The sequence below is a fragment of the Arachis hypogaea genome, chromosome 4 (genome assembly GCF_003086295.3).
Source record: "Arachis hypogaea cultivar Tifrunner chromosome 4, arahy.Tifrunner.gnm2.J5K5, whole genome shotgun sequence".
NCBI lineage: Eukaryota > Viridiplantae > Streptophyta > Magnoliopsida > Fabales > Fabaceae > Arachis > Arachis hypogaea.
The window spans coordinates 113213823-113225774 of NC_092039.1; positions in this window are offsets into that span (position 1 = coordinate 113213823).

Sequence of the window (11952 nt, forward strand, 5' to 3'; positions counted from 1 at the left end):
TTTGCTCTTCGAATTTCCAGCTTTGATTTCGAGTTTCATGAGCAAAAATGTTGAGATTTTGGGCTCTTTGATGTTATAGGACCCAACTCTCTTGAAGGAGAAGGTTAATCTTGTCTCCTTGGATCTTGGGTGTGGTAAGATTCTCAACCCTAGTGTATTTTATTGTTCTATGATGTTTGGGTATTGAGATGTTGTGTATGGGTATGATGATTGTGGCTTAGGTTGTGTATGTGTGAATATTGGGGCTTGATTGGTGATATTGAGAAGCTTGAAAAGGGATTTGGTGGTAAAAAATCTGTTCTTCGAGGTGTTGAGGCCTTGAGAGCTTGAGGAAAAGTGGTTTGCAAGTGCTCCGGTTGAGCTTGGAAAATCGGCTAAAGTATGGTCTCGGTTTCCCGTATCTAATATGTAATGTGGTAGGAAATACTTAGGCTAGAGGCCCTAAGATAGGTATTGAATTGTTGATGTTGTTGAATGGTTGATATATATGATGTGGTCATATATGTGATGATGATTATTGATGCCTTAATGGTATGATGTATGAGAAATATGCATGTTGTGATATATGCTTGATGATTGATTATGGTTGAATTGTGGGTGGAACCATGTTGATGGTGAGTATGATATTGATTATGTACAATGATGATTTATTGAAATTGGTGTTGTTGAAAATTGGCATGAGGAAGAGTATATGATATGTCAATGTATTTGAGTTTGAGCCACTTGGGTGAAGTAGGTTAAAATGACGGGATAGTAATTTTGTAAATTGTGGTAATGTGTCAATGTGCGAGCTGAGGAGGCTTAATGTTGAATTTGATATATTTTGATTGATTTTAAAGAAAAGGGATGAAATTGGCATGTTTTGATTGATTTTGAAAAGAGTTGAAAATGGCTTGTTTTGAAAATGGTACTTTGTGGTTTTGTATGAAAAACATAGTTTTTGGGCATATTTTTACGGGACATAAGTTGGACTACGGATCTCTGTTTTGTGCCAAATCTGTTTAGAAATTAAATTGGATCCGGGATGTCCATGCCATTTGAAGAATGGGTGAAAAACGATTTAAAATGAGGAAGTTATATTCGTCGGAAGATTAGGGGTTGAATCTGTGAATTCTGCAGTTTTTAACTTAGAAAATTTTTAGCAGAATGACCCCCCACGTGTAGGCGCACTTGGCGCGTACGCGCCGTTCTTCTCAAAAACGCCATCCACGCGTGCGCGTGATGTGCGAGGGTGTGCCGAATGTGCTGCACCCAATGCCCAGCCATTTTCCAGAGAGTTGTGCCAGAACTGTGCTAGTTTTGTGCCTGGGGCACGAGAGCACCCACGCGTACGCGTGGCTGACGCGTGCGCGTCGCTTGGCTATTTTTCAATCCACGCGTTAACGTGCATGATGATTACGCGCTGATGAGTTTTGTGACCATCCACGCGTGCGCATGGAGTGCGCGTACGCGTGGCCCTGTTTTCATCCCAAAGTTGATTTTTGAGTTTTAAAAGCCAAATCTCATACTTTTAAGCCTCCGATCTCACCACTTATGTCTTAAATCATTATGATATGCCTAGCTATTAGAAAAAGAGCTAGGGGTGTGGTAACTTGCGAGTGAAGCAAGGGAAAAATGAATGATCAATGAGGATCAAAGATGATTATGTGAGAGGTGGAGGATGGCGGTGGAAGTGCTTGTTATGCCATGGGCCGAAAGGCCATAATTGTTAATGAGATGGCTGGTTATGAATTTAACTGTGAGCCGGATGGCTAGATTATTGCCGTGTTACGGCGGAGCCATGATGATGGCTATGTATAAATGCATATATGCAGTTGAATGAATTGTGAATGTTGCACTTTCACTGTTGGAGATGAGAGTTTCCCTGGAAGGAAGCAGTGGCTAGCCACCACGTTCTCCAGGTTGAGACTCGAAGCTCTTTTGACCCTATGTCGTAAGGGTGGCCGGGCACTATGAAAGCCCCGGATGAGCTCGCCCCCGTAAATATTCACCAGTGAAGGTGATAGATATAGATCATGATTATGATCAAGTTTATGATGAGTATAACTCGAGTTGGGGATGCGTGACAGAGGGATAGTCCAATGGTTAGCTACCAGGACTTGTCGGGTTGGCTCTATAATCGACAGATGATATCATCAGCCACTAGGGACAGGCATTCATCATATGCATACTATATGAATTGCTTGAGATTGCCTATTTGACTGCATATTACTTGCTAATTGTCTAAATGCCTTAATTATTCCTATTTGTATATTTCTTGTTTGATATAACTGTGTTTGCTACATTATACTCCTGCTGGTGGTTGGGAGGTGTGAAGGAATTGGAAAGGGAAGTATTAGTTAGACTGAAGAATCTTTAGTCAGTCGACACATATGGTTTAGCTTGTTTATAAGCTTTGATATTATTTGGAGGAAATTCTAGGATTGCCTTCAGCTTTCCTCTATTATTATGTATTATATATGTGGAAGTTGTTACCATGCTGGGGACCTCTGGTTCTCACCCATGCGGATTTTGTGGTTTTCAGATGCAGGACGCGAGGTTTCTCGCTGAGGCCTGCTGGAGACTTCTGGATTAGCGAAGATCCTTTGTTCTCGGGACTATGTTTTGGTTTATATGTTTTACTTAGATACTTTTATCTCTATTAAATAATACAAACTGTGATGACTCCTCTTATGGGAGATTTTGGAGAACAGGTTTTTGTATTTGTGTCCCTTTGGGTTTCCTTTGGGGTTTTTCTTATTTTATCATATGTATATATCGTTATGCTCGGACCGGTTATCTTCGCAGCCGAATTTTGAGTCTTGATATTCCTGTTTTTGACACTCCTTTGTATATATATAATCTCGCGTTGGTTTATCCTTGTTCGTTACGTTATCGATCGGAGTGTTGCGCTTTCGAGTTGCGATTTTTTTTTGTTTACCCCTTTTTCTATAAAGGCTCCTAGTTATAATCAATCATTCATACTACTATAAGTACTAAGTTTTTATTTTAGAGGTCGTAATACCTTGTCATCTCTAAATTATGACTTAAGCATAAGACTCTGTATGGTAGGGTGTTACATTATGGTATCAGAGTAGTTCGTTCCTGTAGAGCCTGAGAGACAGACTGACTATGCTTCTGTGCATTCTCTGTGTGTGTGTTATGTGCTATTAGTATATCTGTGTGATATAATTGGCATAAACGTTCATGAGCATGCATTTGGGACTTTGAAGCACTAAACTTCCGATATTGAGACTGATAAACTTAATATCGATTGTTGGGTGTGTATAGGGACCAGATGGTGCCTCGTGGACGCGGTAGAGGCCGTGGAAGAGGTCGTACTAATGTTCGTGCACCGGAAAATAACCCTAATGACCCGGTGAACTTTATGACTGCGTTGGAGAACATGGCTTCTGCTATGCAAGCCACTGCTGAGGCTCTTGGTCAACAGATGAACAACCATGGTAATGATAGAGGTGGAGTTCAGGGCCCGATAACATTGGCAAACTTTTTGAAGGTTAATCCGCCTAAGTTTAGGGGAACTACTAGCCCGACTAAGGCTGATACATGGTTTCAGGCCATAGAACGAGCACTGCAAGCACAAGTGGTGCTTGAAGGACAGCGTGTCGAGTTTGCTACCTATATGCTCACCGGTGAAACGTCGCATTGGTGGCAAGGTATCCGACGTCTTCTGCAGTAGGGTGATGACTATATCACCTGGAATGTCTTCCAAGAGGAGTTCTATAAGAAGTACTTTCCGACTTTTGCTAGGACGGCCAAGGAGCTTGAATTGTTACAGCTGAAGCAGGGTACTATGTCCGTATCTGAGTATACTGACAAGTTTGAGGAGCTGTTCAGGTTCTCTCGTATGTGCCAAGGGACTCTGGTGGAATATGAGGAATGGAAGTGTGTTAAGTATGAAAGAGGACTCCAGAGCGATATCTTCAGCTCAGTGGGACCAATGGAGATTAGGACTTTCTCCGAGTTGGTAAACAAGTGTAGGGTTGCTGAAGAGTGTGTAAAGAGGGCAACCGCTGAGAAAGGGAGTCACAAGGGATCATTCCCACAGAATCGAGGAAAGAGCTTTGTGCCTAGAGGTCCGCCTTTCAGGAGGGGAAGCCCTTTCAGGAGGCCCAACAACAACAACTCCCAAGGGAAGAAGTTTGGGAAGCAGCCTCAGAATGATCAAGCTTGTACTAGATGTGGGAGTCACCATCCGAGAGCACCATGCAAGGTCGGATGGGGTTTGTGCTACAATTGTGGAAAGGCGGGGCATAAAGCCGCAAGTTGTCCAGAGAAGCAGAAACAAGGTGCTGGGAAGGCACAACAGATTGGTCGGGTGTTCACCACTTCAGCTATAGGTGCCGAGGGATCCGAGACACTCATTCGAGGTAACTGTGAAATGGCTGGTCAAACTTTAAATGCTTTATTTGATTCGGGAGCATCACATTCATTCATTACATTTGAGAAAGCCCATGAGTTAGGATTGAAGATCATAACCTTAGGTTATGACCTAAAAGTGTATAATGCTACCCATGAAGCCATGGTAACTAGGCTAGGATGCCCGAAAGTTTCCTTTAGGTTCAAGCAGCGTGATTTTGTTCATAATTTAGTCTGCTTGCCGATGATCGATCTTGATCTTATCTTGAGATTGGACTGGTTATCTAAGAACCATGTCCTGCTTGATTATTCTACAAAGTCGGTGTACTTTATGCCGGAAGATACAGAAGGGCCGGTCGTGGTGAATAGTTATTACTTGAATTCGATGACGGTGAACTGTTTTGGAACCGAATGACAGGGTATCCTGTTGTTAACCGCGGGTATTTCGGGTGATGATCAAAGGTTGGAACAGATTCCGGTTGTGTGTGAGTTTCCGGAAGTGTTTCCCGATGATATTGATGAGTTTTTACCTAACCGAGAAGTCGAGTTTGCTATTGAATTGGTGCCTGGGGCGGGACCAATCTCAAGTGCTCCTTATAGGATGTCACCATTAGAGATGGACGAGCTAAAGCCTCAGTTAGAGGATTTGTTGGGTAAGAATTTTATACGACCAAGTGTCTCTCCGTGGGGTGCGCCAGTGCTACTGGTAAAGAAGAAGGATGGGAGTATGCAGCTCTGTGTGGATTATAGGCAGCTAAACAAGGTCACAATAAAGAATAAGTACCCATTACCAAGAATTGATGATCTCATGGATCAGTTACAAGGAGCTGGAGTTTTCTCCAAGATCGATTTGCGATCCGGTTATCACCAGATAAGGGTGAGGGGTGAGGATATCCCTAAGACCGCTTTCAGGACTTGTTATGATCATTTCGAGTACACTGTAATGTCTTTTGGGTTGACAAACGCTCCTGCAGTGTTTATGGATTACATGAATAGAGTTTTCCGTCCGTTTCTAGATAAATTCGTTGTTGTCTTCATTGATGACATACTGATTTATTCCAAGACTGAGGAAGAGCATGCGGAACACTTGAGGACCGTGTTGCAGATTCTAAAGGAGAAGAAACTCTATGCAAAACTGTCTAAATGTGAGTTTTGGAAGAGTGAGGTGAAGTTTTTGGGCCACATGGTGAGTAAGCAGGAAATAGCCGTAGATCCAACTAAGGTGGAGGCTATGATGGATTGGAAGCAACCAACCAACCACCGTAACAGAGATAAGAAGTTTTCTGGGCTTAGCTGGCTATTACCGAAGGTTTATTAAGGGCTTTTCACAGATAGCTTTGTCAATGACAAAGTTAACCCACAAAGACACTCCGTTTGTTTGGACTCCTGAGTGCGAGGAGAGCTTTCAGACATTGAAAAAAAAGTTGACCACTGCACCTGTGTTAGTGTTACCTGAGCCGAACGAGCCATTTGAGGTGTACTGTGATGCCTCATTAAAGGGTTTAGGGTGTGTGCTGATGCAGCATTATAATGTGGTGGCGTATGCCTCACGACAGTTGAGACCTCATGAAGTTAGTTACCCTACGCACGATTTGGAACTCGCTGCGGTTGTGTTTGCCTTGAAGGTGTGGAGGCATTATCTCTATGGGGTTAAGTTCCAAGTTTTCTCTGATCATAAGAGCTTGAAGTACCTATTTGATCAGAAAGAGCGTAATATGAGGCAGAGGAGGTGGACGGAATTGTTGAAGGACTACGACTTTGAGTTGCATTACCATCCGGGAAAGGCAAACATAGTGGCGGATGCGTTAGGTTGGAAGTCATTATATGCAGCTTGGATGATGCTTCAAGAGGAGAAGTTGCTCAAGGGATTCGAGAGTATGAAAATTGGTGCTTGAGAAGTATTCGGAACCTTATGTTTGAGCCGATTAGAAATCTCAAGTGACTTTAAGTCCGAACTCCTAAAGGCTCATGAAAATGATGAAGCGTTATGGAAGGTGTTACCGGCTATTGAGCAAGGGAAACAGTGGAGAGTGTCGGAGGAAAAAGATGGGTTATGGAGATTCAATGGTAGGATCATTGTGCCGGATGTTAGCACTTTGAGGCAAGATATTTTAAAGGAGGCACACAAAAGCGGATTCTCCATTCACCCGGGAAGTACTAAGATATACCATGATTTAAAGGCGATGTTTTGGTGGTCGGGTACGAAGAATGATGTGGCAGAATATGTATCAAAGTGCCTAACTTGTCAAAAGGTAAAGATTGAACATCAAAGACCTTCCGGGATGTTGCAACCCTTAGCGATTCCACAATGGAAGTGGGAAAGTATTGCAATGGACTTTGTGTCGGGATTGCCAAGGACTAGGGCTGGTTTTGATGCTATTTGGGTGATTGTGGACCGACTGACGAAGTCAGCTCACTTTTTACCCATTCGTATGACTTACACCCTTGAGGAGCTAGCATGGTTATACATAAAGGAGATTGTGAGACTTCATGGTGTACCTACTACTATAATCTCTGATAGAGATCCTCGTTTCACTTCAAGGTTTTGGGGTGCATTTCAGAAACTTTTGGAACCCGACTAAGCTTGAGCACGGCTTACCATCCTCAAACAGATGGTCAATACGAGAGGACGATCCAAACACTAGAGGATATGTTGAGAGCTTGTGTTTTGGACCAACCAGCGAGTTGGGATCGGTATATGCCGTTAGTGGAGTTTGCATACAATAATAGTTATCATGAGAGCATCGGAATGGCGCCGTGTGAGGCTTGTATGGGAGGAAATGTCAATCTCCGCTATGTTGGTACGAAGCTGGGGAGAAAGGCTTGTTGGGGCCGGAAATGATAGCTGAGACCACTGAACAAGTCAAGAAAATCTGAGATAGGATGCTTACGGCACAGAGTCGTCAAAAGAGTTACGCCGATCAGAGGCGAAAGCCCTTAGAATTTGAGGAAGGAGACCATGTTTTCCTTAAGGTTACTCCGACCACGGGAGTAGGTAGGGCGATTAAAGCAAAGAAGTTGAATCCTCGATACATTGGTCCATTTCAAATCCTGGAGAGGATTGGACCGGTGGCGTATCGGATGGCTCTACCACCTCATCTTTCGAACCTGCACGACGTATTTCACGTGTCACAGCTTCGGAAGTACACTCCTGATGCTAGCCATGTGTTTGAACCTGAGTCGGTTCAGTTAAGGGAAGATTTGACGCTTTCAGTGGCTCCAGTCAGAATTGATGATACTAGTATCAAACGGTTGCGTGGAAAGGAGGTTTCATTAGTCAAAGTAGCATGGATTCGAGGCGGTGTTGAGGAACACACTTGGGAACTTGAGTCGGAGATGCGAACGGATTATCCGCATTTATTCTCAGGTAATTGCATTTGAATTTTGTGGGTAAAATTTTTAATTAGGTGAGTAGAATGTAAAACCCAGTTAATTAACGGCTAATTAACCCATAAATGTGAATTTATTCTAGAAAGCCCAAAATGTGATTTTTATGGCTAAATGTGATAGAGGAGATTGAGACGAGAATTTCGGTACCAATTTTATAGAATTCGGATCAAGATTAGACCGAACGGGCCAAACCGGGCCAACCGGACCCAAAGTGGGCCCTTGACCCAACATAACTAAACCAAAACCCTAGTTTTCAGCACTCTCTCTCCTCACTATACACTCACACACGCTGAAAATTGAGATGGAGGGGGGAAGAACACTCTCTCAAGTTCTATCTCTCCCTTGATCTTCAAACCACCATAACTTTTGATTTAGAGCTCCGATTGCCGCACCGTTTGTGGCCATGCGTTCATTGCGGAGAGCTCTACAAAACCCATACAATCAATCTTGAGGTAAGCCACGTTTTTATCTTCGAATTTCCAGCTTTGATTTCGAGTTTCATGAGCAAAAATGTTGAGATTTTGGGCTCTTTGATGTTATAGGACCGAACTCTCTTGAAGGAAAAGGTTAATCTTGTCTCCTTAGACCTTGGGTGTGAAAAGATTCTCAACCCCAGTGTATTTTGTTGTTCTATGATGTTTGGGTATTGAGATGTTGTGTATGGGTATGATGATTGTGGCTTAGGTTGTGTATGTGTGAATATTGGGGCTTGATTGGTGATATTGAGAAGCTTGAAAAGGGATTTGGTGGTGAAAAATCTGTTCTTGGAGGTGTTGAGGCCTTGAGAGCTTGAGAAAAAGTGGTTTGCAAGTGCTCCAGTTGAGCTTGGGAAATCGGCTAAGGTATGGTCTCGGTTTCCCGTATCTAATATGTAATGTGGTAGGAAATACTTAGGCTAGAGGCCCTAAGATAGGCATTGAATTGTTGATGTTGTTGAATGGTTGATATATATGATGTGGTCATATATGTGATGATGATTATTGATGCCTTAATGGTATGATGTATGAAAAATATGCATGTTGTGATATATGCTTGATGATTGATTATGGTTGAATTGTGGGTGGAACCATATTGATGGTGAGTATGATATTGATTATGTACAATGATGATTTATTGAAATTGGTGTTGTTGAAAATTAGCATGAGGAAGAGTATATGATATGTCAATGTATTTGAGTTTGAGCCACTTGGGTGAAGTGGGTTAAAATGATGGGATAATGATTTTGTAAATTGTGGTAATGTGTCAATGTGTGAGCTGAGAATGCTTGATGTTGAATTTGATATATTTTGATTGATTTCAAAGAAAAGGGATGAAATTGGCATGTTTTGATTGATTTTGAAAAGAGTTGAAAATGGCTTGTTTTGAAAATGGTACTTTGTGGTTTTGTATGAAAAATATGGTTTTTAGGCATACTTTGACGGGACATAACTTGGACTACGGATCTCTATTTTGTACCAAATCTGTTTAGAAATGAAATTGGATCTGGGATGTCCATGCCGTTTGAAGAACGGGTGAAAAACAATTTAAAATGAGGAAGTTATGTCCGTCGGAAGATTGGGGGTTGAATCTGTGAATTCTGCAGTTTTTAACTTAGAAATTTTTTAGCAGAATGACCCCCCGCGCGTAGGCGCACTTGGCGCGTACGCGTCGTTCTTCTCGAAAACGCCATCCACGCGTGCGCGTGATGTGCACGGGAGCGCCGAATGTGCTGCACCTAATGCCCAGCCATTTTCCAGAGTGTTGTGCCAGAACTGTGCTAGTTTTGTGCCTGGGGCACGAGAGCACCCACGCGTACGCGTGGCTGACGCGTGCGCGTCGCTTGGCTATTTTTCAATCCACGCGTTAGCGTGCATGACGCTTACGCGTCGATGAGTTTTGTGGCCATCCACGCGTGCGCGTGGAGTGCGCGTACGCGTGGCCCTGTTTTCATCCCAAAGTTGATTTTTGAGTTTTGAAAGCCAAATCTCATACTTCTAAGCCTCCGATCTCACCACTTATGTCTTAAATTATTATGATATACCTAACTATTAGATAAAGAGCTAGGAGATGTGGTAATTTGCGAGTGAAGCAAGGGAAAAATGAATGATCAATGAGGATCAAAGATGATTATGTGAGAGGCGGAGGATGGCGGTGGAAGTGCTTGTTATGCCATGGGCCAAAAGGCCATAATTGTTAATGAGATGGCTGGTTATGGATTTAACCGAGAGCCGGATGGCTAGATTATTGCCGTGTTACGGCGGAGCCATGATTATGGCTATGTATAAATGCATATATGCTGTTGAATAAATTGTGAATGTTGCACTTTCACTGTTGGAGATGAGAGTTTCCCTGGAAGGAATCAGTGGCTAGCCACCACGTGCTCCAGGTTGAGACTCGAAGCTCTTTTGACCCTATGTCGTAAGGGTGGCCGGGCACTGTGAAAGCCCCGGATGAGCTCGCCCCCGTAAATATTCACCAGTGAAGGTGATAGATATAGATCATGATTATGATCAAGTTTATGATGAGTATAACTCGAGTTGGGGATGCGCGACAGAGGGACAGTCCAATGGTTAGCTACCAAGACTTGTCGGGTTGGCTCTATAACCGACAGATGATATCATCAGCCACTAGGGACAGGCATTCATCATATGCATACTATATGAATTGTTTGAGATTGCCTATTTGACTGCATATTACTTGCTAATTGTCTAAATGCCTTAATTGTTCCTATTTGTATATTTCTTGTTTGATATAACTGTGTTTGCTACATTATACTCCTGCTGGTGGTTGGGAGGTGTGAAGGAATTGAAAAGGAAAGTATTAGTTAGACTGAAGAATCTTTAGTCAGTCGCCACATATGGTTTAGCTTGTTTATAAGCTTTGATATTATTTGGAGGAAGTTCTAGGATTGCCTTCGCCTTTTCTCTATTTTTATGTATTATATATGTGGAAGATGTTACCATGCTGGGGATCTCTGGTTCTCACCCATGCGGATTTTGTGGTTTTCAGATGCAGGACGTGAGGTTTCTCGCTGAGGCCTGCTGGAGACTTTTGGATTAGCGAAAATCCTTTGTTCTCGGGACTATGTTTTGGTTTATATGTTTTGCTTAGATACTTTTATCTCCATTAAATAATACAAATTGTGATGACTCCTCTTATGGGAGATTTTGGAGAATAGGTTTCTGTATTTGTGTCCCTTTGGAGTTTTCCTTATTTTATCATATGTATATATTGCTATGCTCGGACCGGTTATCTTCGCAGCCAGATTTTGAGTCTTGATATTCCTGTTTTTGACACTCCTTTGTATATATATAATCTCGCGTTGGTTTATCCTTGTTCGTTACATTATCGATCGGAGTGTTGCGCTTTCGAGTTGCGATTTTTTTTTGTTTACCCCTTTTTCTATAAAGGCTCCTAGTTATAATCAATTATTCATACTACTATAAGTACTAAGAGGTTGTAATATCTTGCCATCTCTAAATTATGACTTAAGCATAAGACTCTGTATGGTAGGATGTTATAATAAGAATGTCTTATATTTATTTCTTATATTTATGTCTTATATTTATTTCTTATGCTGCACAATATTTTAATTTTAAAGAATTACTTAGTTTTAAAAATCGGTCAATTTAACCTCATTAATAAGGGATTGGTCATCTTTCTTACTCAATTAACTTAAGTCATTTAATTGAACCCAAAACTAAAATAAGAACAAATATTAAAATTAATCCTCAAAATTTTTTAAATCGAACACGTTATTTTTAGCAAATTTTTATTTTCTCAAAATTTTCGAAAATTATTTTCATTGAATAAATTATCAGTAGACATAGTTATGAACATTAACCATGACCTTGATGTTACTCCTACCCCAAGTCTTATTGCATCTCCTATCCAATATATGTAATATTAATTATAAATTGATTGATTTGTTTACAATCAAACTTAATAAATTAGGAAAGCGATATAAGATACATGAAATTAAAATTCATAAACAAATTTAAATTTATCAAATTTTTAATAATAAATAAATTTTTATCTCATTATAAAAAAGTGTTATCTTAATTGTTTATAAACTTCATTTAAACTAATTTTTATTAGGTCTAAATCAGGTTTTATTGTAGTTCAAAATCAGTGAAATTTTTATTGAATTTAGGGTTGGATAAAAATTTTAAAAATAAATTTAATTACTATTTAAAATTGAATTTAGACTAAGACAAATTCGAT